Source organism: Saccostrea cucullata, unplaced genomic scaffold (genome assembly GCF_032062105.1).
Source record: "Saccostrea cucullata isolate Sc308-1 unplaced genomic scaffold, CSIRO_AGI_Scuc_v1 ctg4745, whole genome shotgun sequence".
Lineage (NCBI taxonomy): Eukaryota > Metazoa > Mollusca > Bivalvia > Ostreida > Ostreidae > Saccostrea > Saccostrea cuccullata.
Genome location: NW_026937319.1, coordinates 37,971 through 47,731, shown reverse-complemented (window position 1 = coordinate 47,731; position 9,761 = coordinate 37,971). Strand labels below are relative to the sequence as shown.

The 9,761-nt window shown below is 32.4% G+C and overlaps 1 pseudogene; it reads left to right on the top strand.

The window, feature by feature from the left end:
* Nucleotides 1-1,113: 1,113 nt before the first annotated feature.
* Nucleotides 1,114-5,660, top strand: LOC134247918 (fibrinogen-like protein 1; annotated as a pseudogene).
* The last annotated feature ends 4,101 nt before the right edge of the window (nt 5,661-9,761 follow it).

Sequence of the window (9,761 nt, the reverse complement as noted above, 5' to 3'; positions counted from 1 at the left end):
TGTAGAGTAAGTTTTCTCCTAAAAATATTTCCCCTCGGAAATAGGATCCTCCCCCAGAAAAAGGCTCTAGAATAGGATTTACCTACAAAAACCTCCCACTAATTTCAATTTTCTGTAACTTTTCAGCAGCGAGAGTGATCTGTTTAAGTGTTCTTGGTAAAGAAAGACGATCAGTAATCCAACCAAGTATTCTTTATATCTTTGTCCATTCACTGAATAATGAACAATAATGTACGATTTTTAAAACGAGGCTAATTATTGACAAACAAGTTGATGAAACAAGAATTTCAGCAGTCTCGTTTAAAGTCATCATTTCGTAAGTTCTAAGGACGATATAAAGACCTTGTCAGCAAATACAATTTATCATTGAGTCAAATGCTGACTGACATTTTTCATACCAATGGTTAGTCTATTATTTACTCGCTGAATTGACGATAAATTTTTTCTGTTATTTCGATCCCGATCATGAACAATACTTCGTCTCTTCATGCATAATATACTGCATCATTGATGTTCACCTTTAACCACTTGATGACACAATTTGCGCGCAAACAACATTTAAAGGCATCAATATGATAAACTCTTTCGAGCCATAAAGCCCTGTACCGGAAATTCGTGGTTCATGCTCATTAAATCTTAGTCCGGATGATTCTAGAAATAGCATTTAAAAAGATATTGACTGGTAAAATCTGTTTAATTTTCCCAGAGATCATACTAAGGCTACGTATGAAATACCAATAATCCATGAATCCTTTTTTAAAAATAAATAAATATACCTCCTTCACTTTGACATTTTGTTGTACAGTTTTGAAATTTCGATATCAAAGAGAAGTGGGTTTTTTTGTTCTACCGTATTCCTCTGGATCCTCCCATAACACGCAACATCTCGTATTTTTAACCAATGAAATTTGGCTAAGACATTTCGAAGTTAAAATGAGAGTGTCAAGTCAAAAATATGTCTATAAAATCTAGGATCTGAAATTTAAAGAAATAGGCCACCGATGCAAACGTTCTGTAAGGATGGTATTTTGTTTCTTTCATTACGTTTCCTGGATGCTGTTTTCCTTAATCATTACTGCTTTTACAGAAGCATCCTTATCAACTTCGAAAGAACACGAGTTTTTCAATTACGAAGGGGAGGTTTCGTATGACAATCATACACACACAATTTCAACATTTATGCTGTCGTACACCATGACAAAAATCCGCTGCGCCTGGCATTGTCTCAATGATTTACAGTGTAATGCTATAGAACTATGTTCTACACCTTACGGCGAGGAGTGTAGAGTGAGCAGAGAGTGGAGAGATACTGGTGGTATTCCCGAACCAACATGTAGTCGATTTCAAATGGTACGTAATCATATTACAAATGGAAAATCGCAAATAAAAAGTTCATCTCTTCTGAGTAATTGTACATAAACTGTAAATGAAGAAATGTGTTTTATGATAGTAAATTAAGGTTCCTGGAATGTGCAGTCACCTTTAGTTAGATTGATTGATTGATTGATTGTATATTGTTTAACGTCCTTCTCGAGAATTTTTTTCACTCATATGGAGACGCCACCACTTGCCGGTGGAGAGCTGCAAATTTTGTCCTATATTCGGCACTAAGGGCCATTGTGCAGGGAGGGATATTTTTCGTGCCAACACCTTCTGCGATCGGGACCTCGGTTTATACGGTCTCATCAGAAGGACCGGTCTCCACGTCCTACAGTGGGATTCGAACCCGCGACGAAAGGATCAACTCCATACTTCGCGACTCTAGAGAAGACACTCTAACCACTGCACCACGCGGGCAACACCTTTGGTTAGAAGAAAAGAAACTGTGCAATGAAATATATGGAGATCGATAACGAACAGTAACCAAACTCAAAAGTCAATTTAATTACGATTTGTTTATTTAATAATGGTATTTTTTCTCTTAAAAATGTACTGATAACTGTTGTCAATTACTGTCAATTAAAAAATATTTACATGTAAAGATGTTTTAAAAGATACTGGAAGGTACATTTGTATGTTTCGTAAGATTTATAATTTATATGAAGATAATGAACAATATTTCATCTCAAAATCCATTTAATAAATCAATAAAAAGGGATCAGGTGCCATAGAGGAGTGGGCATCCCCAGCCGACTCTTTAACCTCGCTTTTGCTCTTTATAATGATCGGGGAATAACGAACAGATTCGTAGATATTCAATTTATTTACTAGTGTAACGACCTTTAAATCAATATTGCAAATATCTAATTTAAGCAAAAGATAGATTTAATTGTCTAATAGGGGCATTGTTTCGCCTATAGAATTTTCGAAATGATGACTTTAAACGAAACAGTTGATAGTCTTGTTTTTGTCAACAAGAATTGTGTTTGTAAATTATTTACCTCGTTTCAGACATTGTTCGTAAGTAGAGCTTACGTATCGATCAACTGAAAGATAAAACCTCATTTGCAGGTGATGATTGTGTATTGCTACATATTTAGGGGAATCCAACGATTAAAATGTTTATGATTATGTTACCGTTAACGTCTTTTTCTAGTAAAATATCCAAGAGTGAAACAGGCCGTTGTGTCAGTTTATTTCAAATTCACTCGAATACCGATATATCGTGTCGAGACAGGAAAGGAATAAAAAATTGTTAATTGATAAGTTGTCAATTGATACATAATACTACATCTAAAATTGAGTTCAGGACGACAGCAAGTGTTTATGATGGAAATTTATACCTTATTGCCTTTAAGGAAAATGAGGTTCTATCCTGAAAAAAAAAGACTGATATACCAGAGAATAAACTAATGTTTTAGTAGCTCACTATATTATAACTGTATTACATGTATATATATATTTATTACTGTCTCTTTGATCCAGTAAAATGTTTATTTTAAAAGGACGACGAATGTGAAGGATCCGGTTATGTTGACAGAAAAACTGGTGTCTGCATTTATGGTAATATGATTTTTCTTCTTTTATTTAAATTTTTTCATAAAAAGGCCCAGTCTCTTATCATAATGTGTTATTTATATTCAAAATAAAAAAAAAGTTAGAAAAATTTGTCTAGATCACATTTTTATTTTCCACTTTTTATTCTTATTTGTTTGGACTTTGTGAAATGCTTTTCTGGAGCCCTACTAACAATTCACTTATCTATTTAATATAAACTTTCCCAAATAATATCTCTTTTACAATGTTCCGATAATGTTTTCAGAAGAATGTAATGACTGCGACTGTGTATCGACGCATACCCAGAAGTCCGGAATTTATGGTGTCGTGTTGGCTGGTGAACAGAAACATGTTTACTGCTCTTTCGAAACCCTTTATTCTTGGACTGTAAGAACTTCTTTTAGAGTAACATTGAATTTCATTAAAACCTTAATAAAAAGAGGAATGTTTGAATAGACTATTAAAAATTCAAATTCATTTCTTATGTTGATTTTTCTCCAGGTTTTACAAAGACGGTTAGACGGATCAGAGGACTTTTACAGGAATTGGACTGATTATGAAGTCGGGTTTGGGAACCTTGAGTCAGAATTTTGGTTAGGTAATTTATAAGTTTATACATGCGTATTAATATCGCATATCCCGATTTTTTAAAAATGTTTTTTATTTAGAAATAATGTTGATATGATATTCAAATATATGAAAATTGTCGTATTGTATTTTAGAACGGATACATTGTATTCCGTACATAGATTTTGAAAAAAAGAATATAAAATTAGCGAAAAAACGAAGTTCATCGACATGTTAAAGCATGCAAGTTGCTTGAAAGTCACCTATGTGAGACGAAGAATTAGAGCATTTGCTTTGGAGTAAGGCGTTGATCCTTATCCCACACTACTCTCTTAATCACATTTCCAAGTATTTTAGGCAAAATAAAATTCTTCGGCGACAGTCAGAATATACTGTATACGCAAGTAGTTTGTTAGATTGTTGTCCTTTTATCGTCAGCCGACTAGTCTTTTTAATTGTCGAACCGAGTTATATATTTTTGTTGCGTCGATGGTCGATTTCGTCAAATGAAGCTGTCATTGAATAGTCTACCGACTAACTCTTTGTTGAGTAGATCGTCGGTCGATCGACATTTAAATCGAAATTTGATTTTCACCATCGGCAAACTTTTATTCAAAAAACGATCTTTTAAATAAAAGTTTGCCGATGGTGAAAATCAAATTGTCGCTCAGCTCTCTATGATCACTCAACGATTGTACACTGTAAGACTTTTAAATATTAAAACTTTTAAAGTTTTCTGCATTTCTAGGATTACTGTGACTAGTCTGCTCCGTGATTTCCAATACTAATGTCGGACAATCATTTTTTTTTCAGCCAAAAATACGAAATTAATTTATTCGCCAAACCGATTTTTTTAGATCGCCAAAAATATTGCCGAATTCTATTGAGAAATGTTTTACAAAGATATTTTAAATCTTGTACAATTCCCCAACTCTACATGTATTTAATTCACCCACCCATATTTTCTACATACTTAATCTAATGTTTATTTACATGTTAAATTTTCAAAAATATTTGAGTAATTGATCTGTCGTTCGCTTTTTGGATCTTGAACTGTTCACAAATTTCTCATTTTATAACGTGACAATAAAGGAAACAAGTTTATCCATAAACTGACGGCAGATGGACATACCATTTTGCGAATTGAGTTGGAGGACCATGATGGTAATACTAGGTACGCTGAATACAACAGCTTAACTGTGGAAGATGCGAGTGACAACTACAGGATTCATGTGACAGGATATTCCGGAAATGCCGGTAAGATACAAATCAGTCCTTTCCACATGTAAAAAAGGACATAAACCACGGATCCCTCAAAATCCCAGCGGTGGAATCAGTGACTAGAAGGGAGAAAACACCCCCTAGTAACCGGTCACGCCCTGTAGACAAAACTTTCTGTTATCAAGTTCATTATTAAAATATAAGGGTTACACTTGGTACGAATCAAGTCCGCCAAAATAAGACCATGTAAAAAATCATGTGTTTAACTAGGTCATTATAGGACCATACAATTAACGAAATATCGACTTTGAACGAAGTTGTTGAAATCTATGTGACATGAATTTATCAGCAGTAGCATGCCTCGCTTTATATATTGATATAAAAGAGCAAGCTCTCCTCGAGTAGCTAAAATTAATGTATATGTACTTGTCCTTTCAGCATTGTTGTTTGCGTCATTGCCGCTAAAATTTAGACTATTATGTATCAAAGAAAGAAATTCACGCTGTTGATCCATATAGATAAACCCGATTTAGATGCAGACGCTGAAATTCGTTTCGAAATTGCGCATATGAACAGTTGCAAATATATTGTAGTACTTGTGTGTTTTGACATTTTTTTATTCATCCATGTAGGTGACAGTTTTGCAGGGACATGTAGCATTTGTAACAACGGGATGCCTTTCAGCACCTACGACCGTGATAATGATAACCATCTGACTCTGAATTGTGCAGTATGGGGAAAGGGAGGGTGGTGGCACAACGCATGCCATAATCGAATCTGAATGGACTGTATAGTGACAACAGATATGGACAAGGAGTGAACTGGGAAAACTGGAAAACTCTAAATTATTCACTCAAATCATCCATCATGAAAGTCAGGAAATATTAAGCGTTAGAATATAAAAATGATAGTCATCTGACTTTGAATTTGTGCATTTTGGGGGAAAAGGAGGCTTGGGGCATTATGCATTCGACAGAGCCATTATTTACACTCTGTATTGTCTTCTGATTTTTTAGTTTGCCTACTTTGACAAGGAGAACACGGCAGGTGTGACTCGTTTACCGAGGACGTTTTACTCCTCCATGGCACCTGGTCCAACCTCTAATACATTAGAGGTGTGTGTTTTCTTTGCTCTTGATTTGTACATTTCAATGAACTTTTGAGTTGAAATATTCTTCGTTTTCTCCATATTTCATTATGTTATTAAATATTGTTATGAAAACTTGTCTTATTCTGATATGTTTTGAATCATCAAAGAATTCTTTTGGCAAAGCTTTTGTCCTCAGCAATTGATTTTCTGACCTGTTGTGATCAAAATATTCGTAAAATTGTCTAGAACTTGTCACACTGTATATCAAAGACATTACTTTTATAGTAGATACATTTAAAATATGTAATTATTTTGGTTACGATTGCTGTGAGTAATATTATAATTTTTCATTTCTGTTTATACCGATTAAACAAAAATTAAAGTATGTCATTACTATATACAAATAAGACATGAAAATCATTGGCATAAGATTATACATCAAACATAGAATAATGATTGGAGAAATACAAATCGAAAACAAGTAAAGTTATAGGGCGAATTATGCCTAAATTTATTAGGATAGACAAGTTAAGATATCGATATTTGCCTAAATTATATTAGGTTAAACTTTGTTAAAGTTGTCTATATGGTATTTCTTATTTAAAGTCGAAACATGCATTTAAGTACAAAATAACACAAAAATGTTTCTTACAGAACTAATATAAAACTGGGCGTATTTCTTAATAAAACAATATAATTTTTAGATATAAAAAAATATATAGACTGTGTAAACAAGATTATATTGATCAGCAATGCATTCAATGCTGCAATCCTTTGAGGCATTGTCAAACAATTAATTTTGTGAGAAGTAATTTGACTTTATAAATCTGTATTAATTCATGAAATTTTTTGAGAAAGGTTTGCTTTTTTGTTCGAAAATGTTTCTTGGAAAACTTAAAAATAGCAAGTTCTCAAATTCCTTTCCTATTTGAAACTAAAGTCTCTATTTTACACAAATTTTGAACATAGCAAAAATGATATATAGAAAATTGAATTATTGAAATTAAATATGGACAAGTTATACAAGAATCCTTTTTATTATCCCCCCGCAAACGAAGTTGGGGGGGGGGGGTCATATAGGAAAAAAAATACTTGTAAGCGTATTTTTAAATTTTTTGATGTACAGTATAAAAATATATAGATTGGTAGCTTAATTTCACACAGTTGAATCTTGTACACTTCTGGGTAATGTCTGTGCAAAAGTTTCCGCTCCATATCTTTCGTATGGATACACTTGGTAGGTTCTAATTTCACACAGAGATGATTTAAGGGTTGTCATAATAATCGAATGGTCACTTATATAATTTTGGAGAAGTAAAAAATGACTGTCATGACCTTGTTTCTTGGAAAACTTATTTTTCTATTTTACACAATAGCAAACAAGTTCTAGGGAAGTTCAGCTTGTCCGTCCGTCCGTCTGTCTAGGTCCGTATGTCTGGCAAAAGTTTCCGCTCCATAAAAAATTCATTTCACACAGAGATTCTCATTACCTAAGGGTGTGTCATGACCTTGACCCAAGGTCATTTGGGGAAGTTCAAGGTCACTGGAAGAAAAAATTCATAATTTGTATGGTCCATATCTTTCTTATGGATAAACTTGGTAAGTTCCTATTTCACTCAAAGATTCCTCATGACCTAAAGGTGTGCCATGACCTTGGCTCAAGGTCATCTGTGCAAGTTCAAGGTCACTGAAAGAAAAATTTCATAATTCGTGTCCGGTCTATATTTTTTTTATGGAAAAACTTGAATCTACTACTTCACACAAACATTGCTTATGACCTGAGGTTGTGTCATGACTTTGAACCAAGGTCATTTATCCAAGTTCAAGGTCATTGACAGAAAAAGTTCATAATTTGTGTCTGGTCTGTATATTTAGTCTATTTTTTTTTATTAGGCTGCGCCTTCGTTTCATTCATAAAAAATATAATGAGCAATTACATTTGCACTAAAAATGTTTTGGCATTTCTCTCTTCTCTTAGATCCATAAAATATTCATGATTTAGCACTTCTGAACCCAGCGGGGGTATTTTGTCCCGTTTGGACAGTTCTAGTTGAATATGTTTTCTCTACCTTGGCATAAAAACTTTTATTTTTTTTTTGCGTTTTAAGCTATAGATAAAATCTACATGACGTTGACAAGGTAAATCAAAACGATGATGTATATAACCCTTATAGTGTAAAGATTTTGCTTGTTTCACTGGGCACTTGAGCTTGTAATCATTTCCTCATACTAATCGTTATGAAAAATCTTTCGATTAATGAAATAATAACAAAAATATTCTTAGTGCAGTAAGTGTTAATGAAAAATTTCAAACTTGAGAAGGGAACATGGAAAATTAAAGCTAGGTTCTGAAAATAAGAAACACATAAATTAAGATGAAAATCAACCTACATAACTTTTTAACAGAGTAAATCTTTAATCTCCTTTAAATCAACCAAATAAACGAATTAAATTCTGATAATTATATTGTTAGTTCATAATAACGTACGTTGGAAATAATAAATAAATGATTTTTTTCATATATTTCATGAAGGTTTTGGTTCGTCGATAGGCATGGTTTTGATATCACTGAGAGAGAGAGAGAGAGAGAGAGAAATAATAAATAAATGATTTTTTTTTGTGCATATATTTCATGAAAACATTTTTGGTTTTGTTTTTTAGTACATTATATAGTAATAGATTTGAGGCATGGTTTTGATATCACTCTCAGAGAGAGAGAGAGAGAGAGAGAGAGAGAGAGAGAGAGAGAGAGAGAGAGAGAGAGAGAGAGACTGGATGTTTTAAAAAATCAATTTTCACTTATAGAAACGTTTCCATGATTCATATAGACTCTCTGCTGCTATTAATTCATAATGATTTGTAAGTTTTAAAATTTTGTGCATGTTTATTTTATCGATTAAAACATTTTTGTTATGCAATCCTTTGTTTTTTAGTACATTATATAGCATAAAAGATTTGAGTATTTATTACCTTGAAACTTTACATTACAGCTTTTGTTTCTTACCTTGTGTATTTTTATTATACAGAATAGGGCAATTTTTTCAACGTGAGAAAAAGTACAATATGTTTGCATATACTTAAAAATATAATTCATTCATGGTTAATCTCGATATTCTTAATTCTTATACAGGTACAATACCATAAACAAATTATTGTTTACAAAAAACCATTTTTCACGAATTGTTATTTAAAATCTATACAAAAAAAAACAACTATTCTTGGCCCTTAGGGCTTCGAACAGTTCTTTCTCTCACAGAATTGACAGTTTTCGAACTTTCTCCTTCACGTAAAAATATAATTCATTCATGGTTAATCTCGATATTCTTAATTCTTATACAGGTACAATACCATAAACAAATTATTGTTTATAAAAAAACATTTTTCGCGAATTTTTATTTAAATTCTGTACAAAAAAAGCAATATCGCACTTTGTCTAATTATTTTGATTTATAAAAGTAGTATAGAAACGTTTAGAATAATGCGAATATTTCTCGCACGCAAATGAAAATCGATTACAAAATTTAACTTTTGATAATTTTTTAACTTTATTTTTTTTTTCACCATTCCATGCATGGAAATTTGCGAGATTTAATTATATTAAAGAAACAGTTGTTTAGTATATCGCAAAAAGCATTATGTTTCCTATACACAAGAGGAATCATTGTTCAAATTTCTAGGCTTTTGGTAATTCGAAGGTTCTGAGATTTCAAATACCAAAAGTTTTTTAAAGTTTTCTTAGGAGTTTTTTTTTTTTTAATTCTTTTAATTTACATCGCCTCTTGAATTTGTAGCTGTACAATAAATTCTCCGTCAACACAGCGAGGATAAGGGCTTGTTTAACATTTATTCGACCCTGTTATATATCTTTGTATTGTTCTCATGAGGTTTTGGATTCGTAAAAATAAATGTAAGTAAAGTGGTTTAGCCTTAAAGGTGATTATGAAGA